This window comes from Vicugna pacos, chromosome 14 (assembly GCF_048564905.1).
Source record: "Vicugna pacos chromosome 14, VicPac4, whole genome shotgun sequence".
Lineage (NCBI taxonomy): Eukaryota > Metazoa > Chordata > Mammalia > Artiodactyla > Camelidae > Vicugna > Vicugna pacos.
The window spans coordinates 20,270,074-20,290,311 of NC_133000.1; the positions used below are offsets into that span (position 1 = coordinate 20,270,074).

General features: G+C 39.7%; 1 long non-coding RNA gene across 1 annotated transcript; it reads left to right on the forward strand.

The window, feature by feature from the left end:
- Positions 1-93: 93 nt before the first annotated feature.
- Positions 94-19,551, forward strand: LOC140685500 (uncharacterized). The gene is made up of 3 exons (XR_012058745.1): positions 94-307; positions 9,734-9,860; positions 19,497-19,551. It is a non-coding gene; the product is annotated as an uncharacterized lncRNA (long non-coding RNA).
- The last annotated feature ends 687 nt before the right edge of the window (positions 19,552-20,238 follow it).

Here is a 20,238-nt window from a genome sequence, read left to right on the forward strand (position 1 = left end):
AACCCATCAGCTTAACAACTGTTAACAGAGTAAAGTTCTTCGGAACTCTTCCGTGAAAAATCTCAGGACAGGCTCCCATTGGCTCACCTGGAGTCACATAGCTATCTAACCCAGATCCATCAATGACTGTAGGAGAAGAGGGAGTTGTCTGACTCTGGGCCTGGTCAGATAGCCACTTCTGGAATAGCAGGGAACAGTGCAGAAGGAAAGGAAAATGGGGCTACTGTTATCAAGAGAAGGAAGAAACCAAATTTTGAAGACATAAACAACAGATTCCTGGGTCAGGAAGAAAACTAACTGTTCTGAGGTAATCATTTAGTTTCTGGCAGATAACTGATTTTACTCCTTTGGCAAGCTCTAAGGTACATGTCTCTGATAAGTCTTTGAGCGTCTTAGAGAATAATCACTGCAGAATTAGGCATAGAGATAGGGCACAGCCCCTCCTCTACACACCCCGAACAGCTCCACCCTGTACCTGGAATTCCACCATTAGAGTCTAATTTCTTTGGGTCTTGAAAATGTTTCAAATAGAAGAATTTTCTATTCAAATGCAAGTGTCCCATAGAGAAGCGGTATCTTAAATCTTTACCAACTATCTGAGGCTTTGAAATGGAGTGATAAGAGAGGGTGAGAGGGTGCTGAAAAGAGTAGTTGAAACATCCTGAGGAGAAACTTTGCCACCATAGGCACCTAGTGCTGACTAGGGCAGCCATCTTTGACTCTGGTGGCTGGTAATGATGGATCCATAGACTCATATGTATGTATAATTTTTATTTTAATAACCTAGTACAAAAGCAATATGTGTTCATTTTAGAAAGTTTGAAAGATACAGATAAATTGAAAAATACATAAAAATCAACTGTTCCTCCCCCAAAATCATAATTCCAGTCTAATTACAAGAAATTCCAACAATGGAGCATCCTACAAAATATCTGCCAGGACCCCTCAACACTGTAACTGAATAAAAACAATAAATGTCTGAGAAATTATCAGAGGCAATCAGAACCTAAGACGACATGATGACTAAACAAACGTAATGTGGGCCCCTGAATAGAATCCTGGAACAGAAAAATAACATTAGATATAAAAAAATAATAAAGAAATAAATTTGGGCTTTGTTAATGATAATGTTTCAATATTGGTTTATTAATTATAATAAACATAAGATGTAATAACAGCTCATGTATACTCATGTAAGATGGCAACAGAAGAAACTGGATGTGGGGCAAATGGGAAACTCTGTACTATCTTCTCAATTTTCTACAAATCTAAAGCTGCTCTAAAAAATCGTCTATTTAAATTTCATTTTAAAAAGTTGTAATTTCATCACCCGAAGTAAACATGTTAATATATTAACATCAATATTTATAAATGTTTTGCCTATGCATAAATTTCCTTTTATAAAAATAGGATTAAACTATGTTGGATTATGTTTTATTGTTCTTAACAATAAATTACGAACATCGTCAGTGTCGAGAGATATTTTTCTACAGCCATATTTTTAGTGGCTGCACATGCAGGTCCTTATTCCTGAATTTATTTAACTAGTGCCTCACAGTTAGACATTTAATTATTTCCCATTTTTCGATACTAATAGAACAGCTGCTTGGTTTTGTCTTTTTGTTTTGTTTTACAAAATGGAATCACATCACACGTGGTGTTTCATATATTGCTTATGGTGCATTGTAAACACCGCTCTAAGTCGCTGAACGTGATCTACACCATTGAGCCCAAATCTGGACCCACATCAACAGCTGCATCCACTAGCTGGCAAAACTCAAAGTTCTTTTAAGTTAGGACTTCATAAACACCATGAAAGAACATAGAATTACATAATGAATTAAGTACAGTTTATTATCATATGAACTCCTTAAGTCTGAAATGAATTAAACCGCCTCAAACCAGAACACTCATTTAACTATGATGCAACTCTCTTCTTAACCAGCAATATCTCCCCCATAAAGAGAGATGGCCGAGAGCCAGTTCTCTGTCCTCGTTCTGGTTCTCTGTTGACCTCTTTTTGGGGTCATCTTATTGCACACTATCTGTGCCTGCAAACCACAATGAATATCATTAGATGGTACCAGGATTTACCTACAAATTTCAAAGAACTTCTAGCCTTTCTGTAATTACTTAAAGGTTGATTTTTTTAAAGCACAGAATCTTTATTTCCTTGGTTCTAACCATGTCTATTTTTATTTGCTCCCTCCTTGGTTTTAACCACACTATTTCCTTGGTTCTAACCATGTCTGCTTTTATTTGCTGTTTTATAGATTCCAATTAAACAGTGAAGTAAGTTCTGCAGAGCCCTCAGCACAGCACACAGGAATTACTCTGTAGGTGTTATTGATTAGTACTATTTATACAAATGCTGTCAGCACAGAATCCACAGAAAAGACTGCTCAAAAATGTCTCACTGTGATAGGAGAAAGAGTTTTAAAGCCTCCCTAGGTTCGGGCAGGAAGGGACCAATTTCTGTTCTGTGTACTTCCTCAAAGACTTCCAACTTCTCCATTTTGTAGATGTCAGTTACTCTGTAAGTATTTTTCATGTGTCACAGGAGCCCTCCCCAGCAGCTGTAATTTCAGCAGGAAAGCAAACTTTTTGCTACCTCACCAGATCCCTTCTGTGGAAAGTTAATCATAACAATATGTGCGTTGTATTAGCACATCTGCACAGTAAACTGGGTTTCAGACTTACAGACGTATCGGGGATGTGTACATCTATTACACAACTTATAATCTTGCTGCGCCTTCATTATCCCACTTGTGACCTGGGAATTACAAAGCATTTGCAATAACCCTGTTTACACAACAACTTTGGAAAGATTGAAGTAACAGTAATTTCACTCTAGTGAATAAAAAGCCTTCAGAAGTAGTATTATAGGTGGGTGCACCTTGCTCATTAACACAGCACTGGTTTTGCCACTGAAGTATTTAGATGCCTCTGTTTAAATAGAAAAAGGGCTCTGTTTGCTATTCTTCAAACCCAGTGTTTAAGTTTAAAAATACTATTTGTAATTCCACTTCTTGTTTATTTGCTATCGACCAATCCTCAGACATCCCAATTCTCCACCCACTTATGAGTCACATCGCCATCTTGGTTTTTTCAGTAACCCCATGTGGACTCCGATCTCTGCGGGTTATTAGTTATCTCAGCTCTTGATCCTACCTGAGTTTCCCTCCTGTTTCTCTCACACTCTTCATTCTTTCTGTGACCAACCTCACACAGATCTCTACTTTGCATCTTATTAGACGACCTGATGGAGCCACATTGTCTGCCCCCACCTTAGGTTAGGTGAGTGGCATCCACATTGCGGGAATCCCACTAAGAACTTCCTGCTAAGAGGCCCCCGGGGAGAGGCTGGCTGGACCTGCTCTGCCTCTGCTTCTCCACGCAGAAGAGGCCCCAGAGGAAACTGGGGAAATAGTCTCTCTTGGACCCACTGGGGCGCCTCCTGGCTGCTGAAGCCCATCACTGCTCCTCTGCACAGCACAAGAGTTTACTGTTCTCCCCGCTGAGAATTTACTGTTCCCATATTTTCATCCTGAAGGACTTCCCCTTAACAATTCATCCTCATGGAAAGGGACCTATTAGCCTACTCAGTAAAGAGAACAACAACTCAGCCAGAACCTTTGGGAGACAATGATGGAGCCCAAAGGAAAACCTCTGAAGGAGAAATTTTCTAACTCCAAGAAGACAGCTGGAGGACAGGTGTTTGAGGCAAATAAAGCTTTCAACACCTCTAAAATTATAGGGCATAAGCAGCAATTTATTCTTCCTAAGGGCAGGCCAGTCCTTACAAGGCATTCATGTCCTTGTAGGAAGTGTCACCAGATGCAAAGTGGGGGGAACTGGGGAGTGTTAATCTTATGCACATTAGGCTGAAGGGGGAGAGAATCAGTAAGTATCTAATTTACTGCTTTTGCCTAGGAGGAAAGAAAAGGAATGAACATTTATCGAAACTCAACCGTGGGCTGGCCATTGTACCAGGAACGTCATAGCTACCAACTCATTCATCCTGAGAATAACTACCATTAGTTAAAAGTTTAAAATACATTATTTATTTGAATCCTCCTAACAATCACATACATGATCCTGTCATATTCTAAAATACTATATAAATATTATTAGCTCTCATTTCAACATCTGGGAAGCAAAAGTGGGGAAGTCAACTTACTCAGTACCACAGAGCTAGTTAATGACAGAGTAGGAGACAAACTTTGATCTAACTCCAAACTCTGTGCTCTTCACACAGCCCTTTAAGATAACTATATGGTCCAACCTTTCAGATAGGGAAACTGAGGTCAGAGAAGTTAAGTAACTTGCCCTATGTCTCAGAGGCAGTCAGTGATGGACCTAGCTTCTTTAAATCCAGCTCTGCCTGAGCATAAAGTCCATGTGCTCCCTGCTGCTATTGCTTGGCAGGAGCTAAAGAGATGCTGCCCTCCCAAAGACCTTTGCATAAATACATGGGTAATTCCAAGATAAATAATGTGGGTGAAAATCAAAAACCATATACAGAAAGCACAATGATCCCTCCTTAAAATAAAAACTGATCTAAATATCCAGGCTCTCATTTCTGTAAATAATAGGATACTGATCTCCAAATGTCTTTCTCTCATTTTCATCATTACCACACTTCAGGGTAAGATGAGGAAGGACTTGGTTGTCCAAGGAAGGCTCTGAATAGATGTACCTTAGGTAATTGCTTATGTTGCTTATTCTGATGAAATAAAGACCAGCAGGAGTGGAGAAGGTAGAAATGAGAGCTGAGCAAATGTTCAAATGAATGAAACGCGATGTCTAGGGATCTCAATACAAAAGCCTTCAGGAGGATGAGACTGGTGAGGGTGGGGAGGAGGCGGATGACTGAGGGAAGAAAAAAGTTGGGAGGGCATTGAAGAGAGGGAGAAGCAGATCAGAGACGTGAAGAGGTTGCCAGTCATTCTGTCACAGGAGGAAACACCAGTGAGGCCCTTACCTCTTTCTGCAGAGCTTCCCCTGAGCAGCTGCTGATGCTCAGCTCTTCCTGAGGGCTGCGGGGTGGCCTGGTCTGCACTTCACAGGGTTGAATCCATGACCTCACTTGTCTGGTCCCCCTCCTCTGTTGTAACGTAGACCAGAAACACGTAGGTCCTGGCACATCCTCAGTGAATTCAGTACAGACATTTATGGGAATGACCACTTGGAGTGAAAGGTGGTGGGTGGGGGGAAGAGCATTGGTCTAGGGGCCAGTAGACTTAGTTCAAATCTCAGTTCTGATGCAATAGCGAAGGACAAATCTGACTCCGTTTAAGATCTGTTGAACTTTGTATTCTATTGCTTGTTAATCACTAAAGGGATGATCCCTAGAAGCTTAAATTATACATAATGGCACCCCCTGGGACCCCTGCCTCCCAGGTAATGAGCATTAAGCTAAAACACCTTTGTTTAGCTCACAGGAAACATCCCGATCAGGCCCACCTGTGAATGGCTGCAGGAAGGAAGAAATTAATACATTCCCACTGGAGTCCGGCCTGAACCAGGACTTTATCCCTTCCCCTTTCAGTATAAAAAAAGCCTGAATTCAACAGGGAGGGTTCACTGGGACTTTAGCCCACTATCTTCTTGGTCTGCTGGCTTTCCAAATAAAGTCATTATTTCTTGCCACAAGGCCTCATCGCCCGATTTATTGGCCCGTCCGTGAAGTGAATGAGTTTGGACTTGGTAACACCAACAATGAAAGTTTAATTCCGCAGTGCCTTGGTTTTCCTAATTTGAACGTGGGTATATCATGCCAGTGTCGTAAGATTGGAGGAGTAAATGTGATAATGTACATGAAACCTGTCTTACACAGTGCCTGTGTAAGATCACACAGGATATTTACATCCTTCCGTCTCATGCTAGGGCATGTCAATAAGAAGGAATCAATCCTTCCTACCCTGGCTTTAAATTATGACCTTTTGTTTAACCTCTTCCCGTAGGGTTTAGGCAAAAGCTAGAGTCCCCTTCAGAATCCATGTCAAATTATTTTTAACATTTTCATGATTCCAAATCTTAAACATTTAATCATGGTTTTGATTTGGAGAAACAACCAAAAATCATTCAACACTAAGCCTGGTAGATGATAAACTAGATAATTTTTTGTTTGCTTGTTTAAAAATATAGGTGGAAAGAAGACAGAAAGGGAGGGAGTGTCTGGGGGAAAGGGCAGGAAGGAGGAAGGCAGAAAAATGCCCCAAGATACTGATGTGCTTGGGTGACTCAAAATGACAAAATATTAGTCCAAGAAGGACTTTCTAAAAATGTCTTCAGCAGTGGCAACAATTTGGGATAAGAACCTGCCTGGAAAGAGACAAGAGGACAATATTTATTTTGATATTAGTGTCTTTTTGTACTTGATTAAAAAAAAAAAAGGCATGCAGTCACATCTTGTAATCCTCTGCAAACAGGACCAAGGGAAGGGGTCAGATGATGTAAAATCTCCCAATCTCCTCGCTCAGAGACCCTATTGGATCATGCAGTCACCTGGCTACATGCCCCTTGCTGGCATTCTACATGCCCCTTCAAGGGTAAGAGAGACTAAGTCACATTTACTCCTATTGCTTTCTCTGTGTTCACAAGGTATCCTGAGAAACAGCACAGAAACAGTAGTCTGGAAAATGAAGTTAAGAGAGGCAGATTCAGATGCTGATTATACATGAAACACACAGCATTACTCATCCTCTCTGAGCCTCAGTTTCCCCAGCCATTCACCTATAAAATATCTGAATTAATTTTAAGGTCCTTTTTGACTAACACGCTCCGTGCTTCCGGCCACATTCCTTTCTCCTCGGAAAATCAACGTGACTCCCACCTTCCGTAGATGCAGAGGTCAATCCAGGCCAGGAAGTAATGAAGCTTGAGATTCGGGGCCATTCCCCTGCACAGAGCCCTTCTTGGATCTTGGGACAGGATGCTATGTTCACATGATCAGATCTTTTTGTAAAGTTTGCCCAAGTAGATATTTTTTCCTTCCTTTCCTCGAAGAGGACCCTCAACATCTTTTAAGGCTCAAACTTCACCGCATCTCAACTTGCACTGTACAGAGGAAATATTTCTTGCCAAACCCACTGAAAAAAAATGCAGAGTTCATGAAAAGTAGACAAAATCATCTAGTGATCAAGAAAAGTCCAGAAGCTAGTTTAAAAAGCAACCAGGTTCCAACTTCCTCCCGTTCTCATCTCCCATTTGGCTTGTTCTGCTTTTTGAGAGCAAGAAGCTGAGAACTTGAACAAAGGAATGGCTGACCCAAATTTTACAACCTGAATTGAAGTCATAAAATGCACTCTTGGTAATAGGGTGCTGTTCTCTGCCCCAGAAATGGGGGCATCAAAAACCCTGAAAACATGTGATGATCTGCTCTACTAACAAGAAATCACAAACGGCATGGAACCACCAGTCAAAGGGATGGGGCCAGCTGCCATCCCTAGAAGGCCAGTTTTTACATTCAACTCAGGTTGTTTCACATCATTTAAAATAGAGTAGCTGGTGGCCGCTGTTCAGGATGGCAGAGATTATTTTTACTTTCAATTACAGCGACCAAAATAGCAACCCTTGCGCTGGGAATAGAGAATGGGCTAGCATGTATTTAATTGGTTTTCAAGACAGAGACAGTCTTCGCAAAAATTAAAAAAAAAATTGTAACCGTTTCTCCCAGTTGCTTTATGCTCCCTGGGACTTGCTTTCCTTGATGCCATCTTCGGTTCCCATGCCTCTGGCTTGCTTTTGGGGTGTACCTCACTATAAGCACACCACCAGAGCCTCCCAAGCTATCTCAAGGTTCTTGGAGTTTGCAACGAGTGCCCTGAACTGTCTGAAGTGACCACACTCTATCAGGCTGCACCCAGTCTGTTTTCCAGCTCCGCTCCTTGGGGAAAGCATCAGTGATGGGGCATTCCGTTCCCAGAGGGAGCCCGTCGCCACGCGATTACTAAACACTAATTCTGGTCCAGCTGCGGGGGAGCCAGGAGAAGCATCCTTGGGGGGTAAACTACACACAAACATATTTATTCAACTTGTTGGGAATGTGAGCTACTAAGTGATATTTCACAAGCCACTTATGCAATGGTCAGCCTGCTTCCCGAAACTTTTACTGCTGGCTGTGCGGGTAGGCGAGATATATCAAGGAAATTTTTCTAAACCAACAGTAATTATACAAGTATTAAACTCTACATTCCTCTATCCCTGCAAATTGTTTCTTTCCCCTATCTGTCCCCTGCATGTCTCTAGCTACTTGCTCTGCCTCTACCATATCCAATATTGACATTAGTTGTCAAACGCACTTAGCATCCAATCAAAAAATATTTATCAAGTGCCTACCTTGTGTCAGCACTGTGCTTTGCTCTGGGGGAGCAAAAATGAAGACGAAATGGTTTCTGCCCTCACTGAGTCCAGTGGAGAGTGCTGGAGATGTAAAACAGCGCACAAGTGCATCATGCTAAGTGTTGTCATGGATAGTGAGCTTCACTGGTGGGATGTCTACATCTGAATCTGTGCAAGTTCTTTTAAGGGTGACCTGGGAGAAATGTGCAGGGGAGAGCTGCAGTGATCCAAATATTTCATTTGAAGAAAATGTTCTACTGATTCTAACACAATTAATCAACATCTGGTGTATTGGCTTTCTATTGCTGCTGTGATAAATTACCACAAACTTAGCAGCTTAAAACAACATTTGGCTATTATGACACAGTTCTGTAGGTCGGAAGTCCAGCAGACTTGTTTAGGTACTCTGCCTGGGGTCTCACAAGGTCAAAGTCTTGGTGTGGGCCCTTACCTGGAGGCTCTAGGTCTGACTTGGGCTCTTACCTGGAGAATCTGCTAGCAGGCTAATTCGGGCTTTTGGCAGAGTTTCTTTTGTACTAATGGTCCCCATGTGGACCCCTTGACTTCAAGCCAGTAATGGTGGGTTGAGTCCTTCTCATCCTTTAAATCTTTCTGACTTCCTTTTCTGCTTTCAAAGGTTCATGTGATCACACTGAGCCCACCTGGATAATCCAGGGTTATTTTCCTACTTTAAGGTCAGCTGATTAGTAACCTTAATAACATCTGCAAAGTCCTTTTTGCCACATAACATCATAACCACAGTACTAACACCAGGGGCGGAGATCATGGGAGCCAAAATTCTACCTACTTCAGTCCACTCTGTGGCCCCCAGAATTCATATCCATATCACACACAAAATGCATTCACTCCATCCTAAGTTCTTCAAGAGTTTCATCCCTCTACAGCATAAAATTTCACTTAAATCTCATCAGTTTGCAAGTTCCAAGTCTCATCATCTAAATCAACTAAATCAGGTACAGATGAGGCTCTGGATATACTCCATTAAGCATAACTTTGGGGGCACAATTCTTCTTCATCTGTGAACCTATGAAGCTAAAGAAGCAAGTTATCTGCTATCCAACATACAACAACAGGACAAGCACAGGATAACAGAGACATTCTCCTTCAAAAGAGGAAAAAAATTAAAAATATAACGAAGTCACCAGTCCAAAGCAGTAGTAAAATCCAGCCAGACAAACTTCATTAGGTTTCAATGCCTGGAAATAATTCTCTGTGGCTCTCAGTTCTGCCTTCTGAGTCATCAGGTAAATTGAAATAGCCCTAATTTTATTCCAGGCACTGTGCTGTGGGCTTTATGTATACTGACTCATTTCATTCTCCCACTACCTTATGAAGTACGTTGCAATTAATTCTTCTCATTTTATAGGTGAGAACTCTAAGACATAGAGGGATACAGAGCTTGCCTGAGGTCATATGGTCAGGCAGTGGAGATCTGGACCCAAACCCAGGCAGTCTGGCTTCAAGGCTGCTAGTCTACACTCTACTCTTGAAAAGTAAGTAATAATTTTAAACCACGGAGTTCGGCTTAGGAAGGAAGGAATTTGGAAAGTATTCCAGGCTTTTCCCATTACACAGCACTATTTTCTCTGAGATATGTGTATGTTTCTGTGTCCTTGTGCAGGGCCCAGCTTTAGTACAAGGGATTAAGAGAACACCAGGCATCTCTGTGGTGGGATACAGAGGTGAGGGTGTTAAGGGAAATCCCAAGTCTTGGACTACTTACATGCAGAACTCTTCTCCAAAAACAACATGTAACATGAGTTGGTATGTGAGCTCCTCCCACTTCAGTGTAATCTGTCCCTTTCTTTTAAGAAAAGAAAATCATAACTCTTCATGTGCATAGACACTTATTTTTCAGTCACTATTAAGAGGATTGTAAAATGGTGCAAGTGCTATGGAAAACATTATGGAGGTACCTCAAAAAAATAGAACTACCATGTAATCCAGCAATCTCATTTCTGGGTAAATATCCAAAAGAATTGAAAACAAGGTCTCAAAGAGATTTACACACCCATCTCCATATCAGCATTATTCACAATAGTCAAAATGTAGAAGCAATCCAAATGTCCATTGATGAATGATTGGATAAACAAAAGGTAATATGCATATGCATATAATGGAATAATATTTAGCCTTAAAAAGTAAGAAATCCTGACATTTGCTGCCACACTGAGGATACTATGCTAAGTGAAATAAGCCAGTCACAAAAAGACAAATACTGAATGATTCCACTTATATGAGCTATCTAAAGTAGTTAAATTCATAAAAACAGAAAGTAGAATGGCCGTTACCAGGGGCTGCTGAAGGGGACAAAGGAAAGTTATTTCATGGGTATAAAGCTTCTGTTCTGCTAGATGAAAAAGTTCTGAATATCGGTATCAGAACAATGTAAATATACTGAATCATACTGAACTGTACACTTAAAAATGGTTAAGATGGTAATGTTTATTTTATATGTTTTTTTAAACACAATTTTTAAAAAAAGAAATAGAATGTGCAACACAAAGAGTGGGCCCTAATGTACTCTGTGGGCCTTGGGTGATGATTATGTATCAATGCATGTCCATGAGTTGTAGCAAATGTACCACCATGATAGGGGACGTTGACAGCTGGGGGAGCCAGTGGGAGTGGCAGGGGGGTATATGAGAACTCTTTAAACTTTCTGATCAATGTTTCTGTGAACCTAAAACTCCTCTAAAGAAATCAATGTATTTTAAGTTCTGAATTCTTGGCTATGTAAACAATCTAAATATACAGTGATATGTTCATGTACTTAGCTTGATGTATCACAAGTGAGGACATCAGTGAATGGCCTCAAAGGCATCATCAGTGTGTTGTAACACAAGCTATAGCCTTTGATCAATTCATGCTCCTTTGAGACTCGCTCCTTTGGAATAGGCAAGACTCCTTGTTTCTTGATCTGCAATGTAAGGGGTCACATTAAATGACCACTGAGATCAGTCTGAAGAGCACATAATTTTATGAGGCTATGAGTATAGGCCTCATACATGATTTTCATTGAGTAAAAAGTTGTAAAATAGATGACTTAATTTGAGATTTGTGTTTGTGATTCATGATTGCATAATAGTTCCCAGATTCATCATTTAGACATGCAAAATATAAAGACTGTTTCTATGAATTGCCACTTAGCTGTAACTTGAATTTTCATATGTAATACCTAAATGTAATTTAGCTTTTTACTGAAAAAATCTTACAGCCACAAAATAAGTCTTAACCAATTTTTTTAAAGATTGAAATTATACGAGGTATGTTTTTCAATCACAATGGAATAAACTATAAATCTATAGCAGAAAGAAAACTGGAAAATTCACAAATACGTGGAATTGAACAACACACTCTTAAACAAACAATGGATTAAAGAAGAAGTCACAAGGGAAATTAGAAAATACCTTGAGATAGATGAAAATCAACCTATGAAATGAGGCAAAAGCAGTGCAAAGAGGGAAGTTTACAGCTATAAATGCATACGTGAAAAAAAGAAAGATCTTAAATGAACAAATTAAGTTTATTCCTCAATAAACTAGAAGAAGGAGAACTAACTAAACCTAAAGCCAGCAGAAGAAAGGAAATAATAAAGATTAGAGCAGAGATAATTAAATAGAGAATAGAAAAAAATAGACCAACAGAAATAAAGCAATAGGAACTGAGGTTTGTTTTTTTTAAATCAACAAAATAGGCAAACTGTTAGCTAGATTAACTAATAAAAAATAGAAAAGGCAACTACAATTAGAAAGTATAGAGAGGACTTTGCAACTAATGTCACAGAAATAAAAAGGATTATAAGAGATTACTATGAACAATTGTATGCCAAAAAATTAGATAACCTAAAAGAAACATTTAAATGCCTAGAAACACACAACTTACCAAGACTGAATCATCAAGAAATAGAAAATCTTAACAGACCAATAACTAATAAAGATATTGAATCAGTAATCAAAAACCTCCCAACAAAGAAAAGCCCAGAACCAAATGCTTTCACTAGAGAATTCTACCAAACATACAAAGAATTAACACCAACCCTCCTCAAGCTCTTCCAAAACGTTGAAGAGAAGGGAACACGTCCAAACTCATTCTATAGGGCCAGGATTACCCTGATATCAAAGCCAGGCTAAGACACTGCAAGAAAACTACAAACCAATATTCCTGATAAATATTGATGCAAAAATCTTTAACAAAATAGAATTCAACAGCACATCAAAAGATTATACACAATGATCAAGTGCAATTTATTCCTGGAATGCAACAATACTTCAGCATACAAAAACCAATCAATATAATACACCACATTAACAGAATGAAGGATAAAAATCATATGATCATGTCAACAGATGCAAAAAATTATTTGACAAGGTCCACTTTTCCATGATAAAAACATTCAGCAAACTAAGAATAAAAGCAAACTACCTCAAAATAACAATAAAGGCCATATATGAAAAGCTCACAGCTAACACCATACTCAATGGTAAAAGACTGAAATATTTTCCTTTAAGATCAGGAATGAGATGAAGATGCTCACTCTCACCACTTCTAATGAACACATATTGAAAGTTCTAACCAGAGCAATTAGACAAGAAAAATAAATAAAAGTCATCCAAACTAGAAAGGAAGAAGTAAATTGTTTCTGTCCACAGATGATATGGTCTCATATATTTTAAGAAACTTATTAAAGATTTCACACAAACACTACTAGAGTTTATTAATGAATTCATCAAAGTTGCAAGCTACAAAATCAACACATAAAAATTAGTTGCATTTCTATATACTAACAATGAAAAATTAGAAGAGGAAATTATGAAAATAATTCCATTTACAATAGCATCAAAAAGAATAAAATTTAGACACAAATCTAATCAAGGAGGTGAAGGATCTGGATACCAAAAACCACAAAACATTGCTTAAAGATGTTAAAGAAAGTACAAATAAATAAAAAGGTAACCCATGTTCATGTACTGGAATATTTAATTTTGTTAAGATGTCCACAGTACCTAAAATGATCTACAGATTCAATGTAATCCCTATCAAAATCCCACAGCATTTTTGGTAGAAATTGAAAAATTCATCCTAAAATCCATATGGAATTTCAAAGGCAGTGCCAACCTCTCTGTGTTGGCTCTAGGCAAGATTCCTTCCTTGCCTCTTTCCCAGCTTCTTGTGATTGCTGGCAATCTTCAGTGTTACTTGACATGCAGTTGCATCACTCTAATCTCTGCCTCCATCTTCATTTGGCCTTCTTTCCTGTGTTTCCTCTGTACCTCTGTATCCAAATCTCCCTCTCTTTCCTCTTACAAAGACATAAGTTACTGCAAGTGTGGCCAAGATAACAGAGTAGTAAGACTCTGAGCTCATTTCCTCCCATGAGTACACCAAAATTACAACTATTTATAAAGCAACTACCTGGTAGAATGACATGCAGACTGGTAGAAAAGATTTTCCACAACTAAAAATATGAAGAAGGAACTACAAGGAGATGGGTAGGAGGGGCAGAGATATGGTATAGTCAAGACCCATACTCGCTGGTGGGTGACCCACAAATGAGAGGATAATTATAACTGTAGAGGTTCTCCCCAAGGAGTGAGAGCCTTAAGCCCCATATCAGGCTCCCCAGCCTGGGGGTCCTGCACTGGGAATACAAGACCCCAGAATGTCTGGCTTTGAAAACCAATATGGCTTGCATACAGGAGAGCCAGAGGGTTGTAGGACATAGACTCTGCTCTTAATGTGTGCATGCAAAATCTCATACACCCTAAGTCCCAGTCCAGAGGCACTAATTTGAAAGGGGCCTGGGTCAGATACACTTGCTAATCTTGGAAAGCCTCCTGGAGGGGTAAGAGGCAACTGGAACTCCTCCTGGGGACATAGATGCTGATGGCAGCATTTGGGGGAGCCCACTCCACCATAAGGACACTGGCACTGGGAAGTGCCATTTTGGAGCCCCCATAAAACATATGAACAGTGGAGGCATACCTATCCCCCAGCGGGTCAACACCAGTGCCAGGATTCCCCGGCCCCACAGCCAGGTGCCCCAGGACCCAGCTCTTTCCATCAGGAGGCCAGAAACAGTCCTGGACTCCCTGGGCCCTGCAGCCAGCCACCAGGGGCTCAGCCCCACCTACAAGTGTATCCACATAGCTGGCCCAACCACAAGAGAAGGGCCTACTCAGCCCACATGGGAGCACCCCTAGAGCATATAGCACTGGTGACCAAAGGAGAGGGGTCTCCTACATAAGACCATGTCTCCAAGATTGGAAAATAAAACCAACATCCCTAAAATATAAAATTAACACAGAGAATTAGGCAAAATGGGGAGACAGAGGAATATGCTCCCAACAAAGAAATATATATATATATATATATAAACCAGGAGAACTAAGCAAAGTGGAGATAAATAATTGATCTGATAAAGAGTTCAAAGTGATGATCATAAAAGATGCTTAACAAACGAGGGAGAGGAGTGGATGAATGGAGTAAGACGTTTGATAGAGAGTTAGGAAATATAAAGAAGAAGCAAGCAGAGATGAAGAATACAATAACTGACTTAAAAAAATGCTGGAGGGAATCAACAGTAGATCAAATGATAGGAGAGAAACAGATCAACAAGCTGGAAGACAGAGTAGTGGAAATCACCTAATCCAAACATAAAAAAGAAAAAAGAAGAAGGATAGTTTAAGATACCTCTGGGACAACATCAAGCATCCTAATATTTGTGTTATAGGAATCTCAGAAGAAGAGAGACAGAGAAAGGGGCAGAGAACTTATCTGAATAAATAATAGCTGGAAACTTCCCTAACTGGGAAAAGGAAACACATTCAGGTTCAAGAAGCACAGAGAAGTCCAAATAAGATCAACCCAGGGAGGCCCACACCAATGTACATTATAATTCAAATGACAAAAATTAAAGATAAAAACAGAATCTTAAAAGCAGCAAGAAAAAAGCAATTAGTTACATACAAGGAGCCCCCACAGTAATATCAGCTGACTTTTCAGCAGAAACTTTGCAGGCCAGAAGGGAGTTGCACAATATATTCAAAGTGATGAAAGGAAAAAGCCTTCAATCAAAAATACTCTACTTGGTAGTCTATCGTTCGGATTGGAAGGAGAGCTAAAGAGCTCTACAGATAAGCAAAAGCTGAAAGAGTTCAGCACCACTAAACAGGCTTTACAAGAAATGTTAAAGGGACTTCTCTAAGTGGAAAAGAAAAGCCTACAAGTAGAAACACGAAAATTACAGAAGGAAAAATCTTATTAATAAAGGCAAGCATATAGTAAAGTTAGTAGATTAACCACTTATAAAACTAGTAGGGAGGTTAAAAGACAAAAGTAGTAAAATCATCTATATCCACAATAAGTAGTCAAGGGAGACACAAAACATAAAATTGTAAAATGTGGTATCAACATTATGGGGGAGAGTAAAAATATAGGACTGTTAGAGTGCATTTGAACTTGAGATTATCAACTTAAAATTTATCTATCTATCTATCTATCTATCTATCTATCTATCTATCTATCTATCTATCTGTTATATATGAACCTCTTGGCAACCAGAAACCAAAAATCTATAATACATGCACACACACAAAAAAGAAAGGAATCCAAACATTACACTAAAGATAGTCATCAAATCACTAAAGAGAGCAAAAGAAGAAAAGAACAACAAAAACTACAAAAACCACCAGAAAATAATTAGTAAAATGGCAGTAAGTATGTACCTATCAATGATTACTTTAAATAAACTAATGCTCCAATCAAAAGAAAGAGTGGCTGAATGGATATTTTAAAAAGACCCATATAAGATAAACAAGATTACACTGTGTAGCACAGGGAAATATATACAAGATCTTGTGGTAGCTCACAGAGAAAAAAAAATGTGACAATGACTGTATGTATGTTCATGTATAACTGAAAAATTGTGCTCTACACTGCAATTTGACACAACATTGTAAAATGACTATTAATAAAAAAAATGTTAAAAAAAAATCACTTCAGATATAAAGACACACATAGACTAAAATTGAGGGATGAATAAAGGTCCTCCATGCAAATTAAAACAAAAAGAAAGCTGGGATAATACTACTTATATCAGACAAAATAGATCTTAAAACAAAGACAAATGGCATTTTTCACAGAACTAGGACAAATAATTCTAAAAGTTGCATAAAACACAAAAGACCCTGAATAGTCAAAATAATCTTGAGACAGAAGAACAAGATCATGCTCCTTGATTTCAAACTATACTTCCAATCTACAGTAATCAAAACAGTATGGTATTGGCACAAAAACAGACACACAGTTCGATGAAACAGAATAGATCCCAGAAATAGACCCATGCTTATATGGTCAATTACTCTACGACAAAAGAGGCAAGAATATATAACGGAGAAATGACAGCCTCTTCAATAAATGATGTTGGGAAAACTAGATGGCTACTCACAAATGAATCGAACTGGAATACGTTATCACACTATATACAAAAATAATCTCAAAACGGATTAAAGACCTACATGTAAGACCTGAACCCATAACACTCCTAGAAGAAAACATAGGCACTATATATATATACCCTTTCGTATCAGTCGAAGCATACATTTTGGATATGCCTTCTCAGGCAAGGGAAACAAAAGCAAAAAATAAATGGGGCTACATCAAACCAAACAGGTTTTGCATCGCAAAGGAGACTTTCAACACAATGACAAGGCAGCCTACTGAGTGGGAGAAGATATTCACTGATGATACAACAGATAAGGGATTAACATCCAAAATATACAAAGAATTTATTGAACTCAATATCAGGAAAACAAAACAACCCAATGAAAAATGGGCAGAGGATCTGAGTGGACATTTTTCCACAGAAGACATACAGATGGCCAACAGACCCATGAAAAGATGCTCAACATGGCTGATCATCAGAAAAATTCAAATCAAAACCCCAATGAGATATCATCTCACACCAAGATGCACCCAGCTACCCTGGAATAATACTAATAGTCCTAACAACAACAACAACAATAATAATAATAACTAATATGGACTGAGGTTTTACATACCATGTATTGTTCTGACTATATATATATTATTATGGAAATATTTTTTTCATTAATTTAATCCCCATAACCTCCCAATAAGGTAGGTACTATAATTATTAACTCCCCTTTACTTATGACAAAACTCAGGAACAGCGAGACTGAATAAGTTTATCATGGATACACTAAGAGGTCCCCAAACTCTTCTGCCTTTCTTCTCTCCTTCCAGACTAACTTCCGCTCCTCCAACTGCCCCAAAGATAAAATTGACAGATAAAATACAGGATCCTCAGTGAAATGTGAAGCTCAGAGAACAGCAAATATCTTTTCGGTATCAGTATGTCCCATTTAATACTTGGAACATACTCACACTTAAAATTATCCTATACTGTTATTCACTAAATCAGACAACCCCACCCAGGATATTTGTATTCTCTCTACCTTATCAATATTTCTTGTAAAAAAAAAAATTAACTACTCCATTCATTCTTAAAAAATTGAAGCCAAACTGCTTTCTTTCCCAAGTACAGTCGCAATTTAAGCCTCATTTCAAATTGTGGAAAGAGAGCCAATGGAGGCCTGATTTTAGGATTCAGTGAAGGATTGGGGGGGATTTTAGGGAAGGAGAGGAAGAGAGCTTGTTTCCAGAGCCCGAGAGCCCCCAGAGGTCTCTGTGGCCTGAGTTCTACCTAGAAATATTCTGGATGGATATGCAGGCTGAGCATTAGAATCCTGCCCAGGCTTAGCCTGTCAGGCCGAGAGCATCTTTTGCAGGGTTTTTGGATGCCCCCAAACCCTGGCTGTCCTGAGCATTGTAAGATGCTTAGCAGCATCCTAGGCCTATATACACTAGATGCCATGAGCACCCACTCCTCCAATGAGCAAGATGTCTCCAGAAATGGCAAAATGTTCCCTGGAAAGCAAAATCCACCCCCTACCCCCAACCCCCCCAGTTGAGAACCCCTGATCTAGAGCAATCCCAAAGACAGGCGTGTCCAGGAAGGTACATGCAGGGAGTCTTAGAATGAAACAGACATGCCCCCATCCTACCTGGAACGAATCAGGTGGTAGCCCCTAAGGAGTGGGTTAAGGAAGGGCCCTCTCCTGCGTTTGTCTAGCTTGCCTTTAGTAGGTCAGTGCAGGACCTACAGTTTTCAAGGAATGGTCCCATCCATGTAAGGGAGGTTGTAGACCTAGCATTAACTGCTTTGTCTAATTAACTTCTATGCAAAACCTAGTGCAGTAAGTCAGGCTTGATGGGTACTCTCCTTAGTTCTGTCTTGTTATCCAGAAACCTCAGCTTAAAGTCATTAGAACAATGGACAGCCCTTAGGAATCCAAAGTTTATTTAGGCTTAAAACATGGAGAGCACTAAAGAGAAATTTACAAAATTATCCTTTGAAGCATAGCTATTTTCCTTACACTACTTAACTTGCATACTCAGTTTTTTAAAATCACGGCACCTTTTTGCTTATAGCTGCAGAGTCCAAATAATGAAGTTTTAGTGTAGTAATATAATGGTTATAAACGTGTTAAATCCTAGTATCGACATAGCCCTGAAACGGTGTCAGTTTTCACAGGCTTGGGGCTCCTATGTTATGCCAGGCTTAGAAAGAACCAGCCTGGCTTGGAATTTTCTAGAACTCATACAATTTATCTTTCACTCTTGGTTTAAGTTCTGGGAGACACTTCCACCTCATTAGTCTCTAGCTGAAAACTACATTAAATCCCATCTTCACCTCTGCCTTTCCTTCCTGCACACGCTCCAGACACTGGCTTCATTTCCATAGCATTTTTCCTAAGTTGGGGATCCAAAGTGATGGCATTCTTTAGTAGCTTTTAATTCCATTTTCATTGCAGATGTGGCAGAGAAGAGAGCTGGACTTCCAGACCTCTCAGGCCTCTTCCACATCCCCAAGTGGGCCTGCAGCTGGCTGTTGGCTTCGGTGATTAGCTGCATAACAGTTGTAGGAGTCAATGTTTCTGAGAGTTTATTACATGTTGGGCTCTGTTCAAAGTGCTGTACTTGTATTAACACATTCAATCTTCACAACAATCTTATGAGTTACCACCATCATCCCTATTTTACAGGCAAAATCACTGGGACTCAGAAAGGCAAAGCAACTTTCTCGAGGTAACACAGAAGTAAGTAATGGAGCCATTTTTTGAACCTAAGTGCTTGCTTGATTCCAGCTCCTCCCTGTTACCTGTTGTTAATGTTAAGTCCCACTGGAGAGCATGGAGTTTATTCTTAAGACAACGGGGGCCACTGATGATCAGCTGCGTGCTTCAGAAAGATGCCTTTGGCTGTAATCTAACAGGGAGGACTGGAAGCAGAGAGGCCAACCCAGAAGCATTTTGCAGTGATTGGGTGGACCGGTAAGGTGGCCTGGACTAGGACAATGCTGGTGGAGGAAAGAAGATAACGTCAAGGAGAATGGTAGAGTTAGATGCAGGAGAATTTAAAGATGGAGTAGTTGGGGGGTAAGGGAAAGAAGAGAGTCAAGAATGACGCCCTGATGTCAATTTGTTGGTGCAGTCATCGATTCCAGAAACACAAAAGGTACAAGGGGTGAGGGGATTGACGAATTCAGTTTAGAATGCATTCAAATCCCCAAAGTGATTCCCTACACACAGGCTTCTGCTACAAAAGAAACTCTTAGGTTCTCCATTAAATGGCACAAGGCAAATCTAAAGTGGACTAACAAGCAAGCCGCCTCTGTTGGCAGGTGGTGGCAAAGGTGCATGGGGCCCCATGACAGCAAGCCGCTTATCTGAAAAACAAAATAAAAATTGTGAGCCCAGTGGACAGCTGACAGCCAAATCCCAGAGA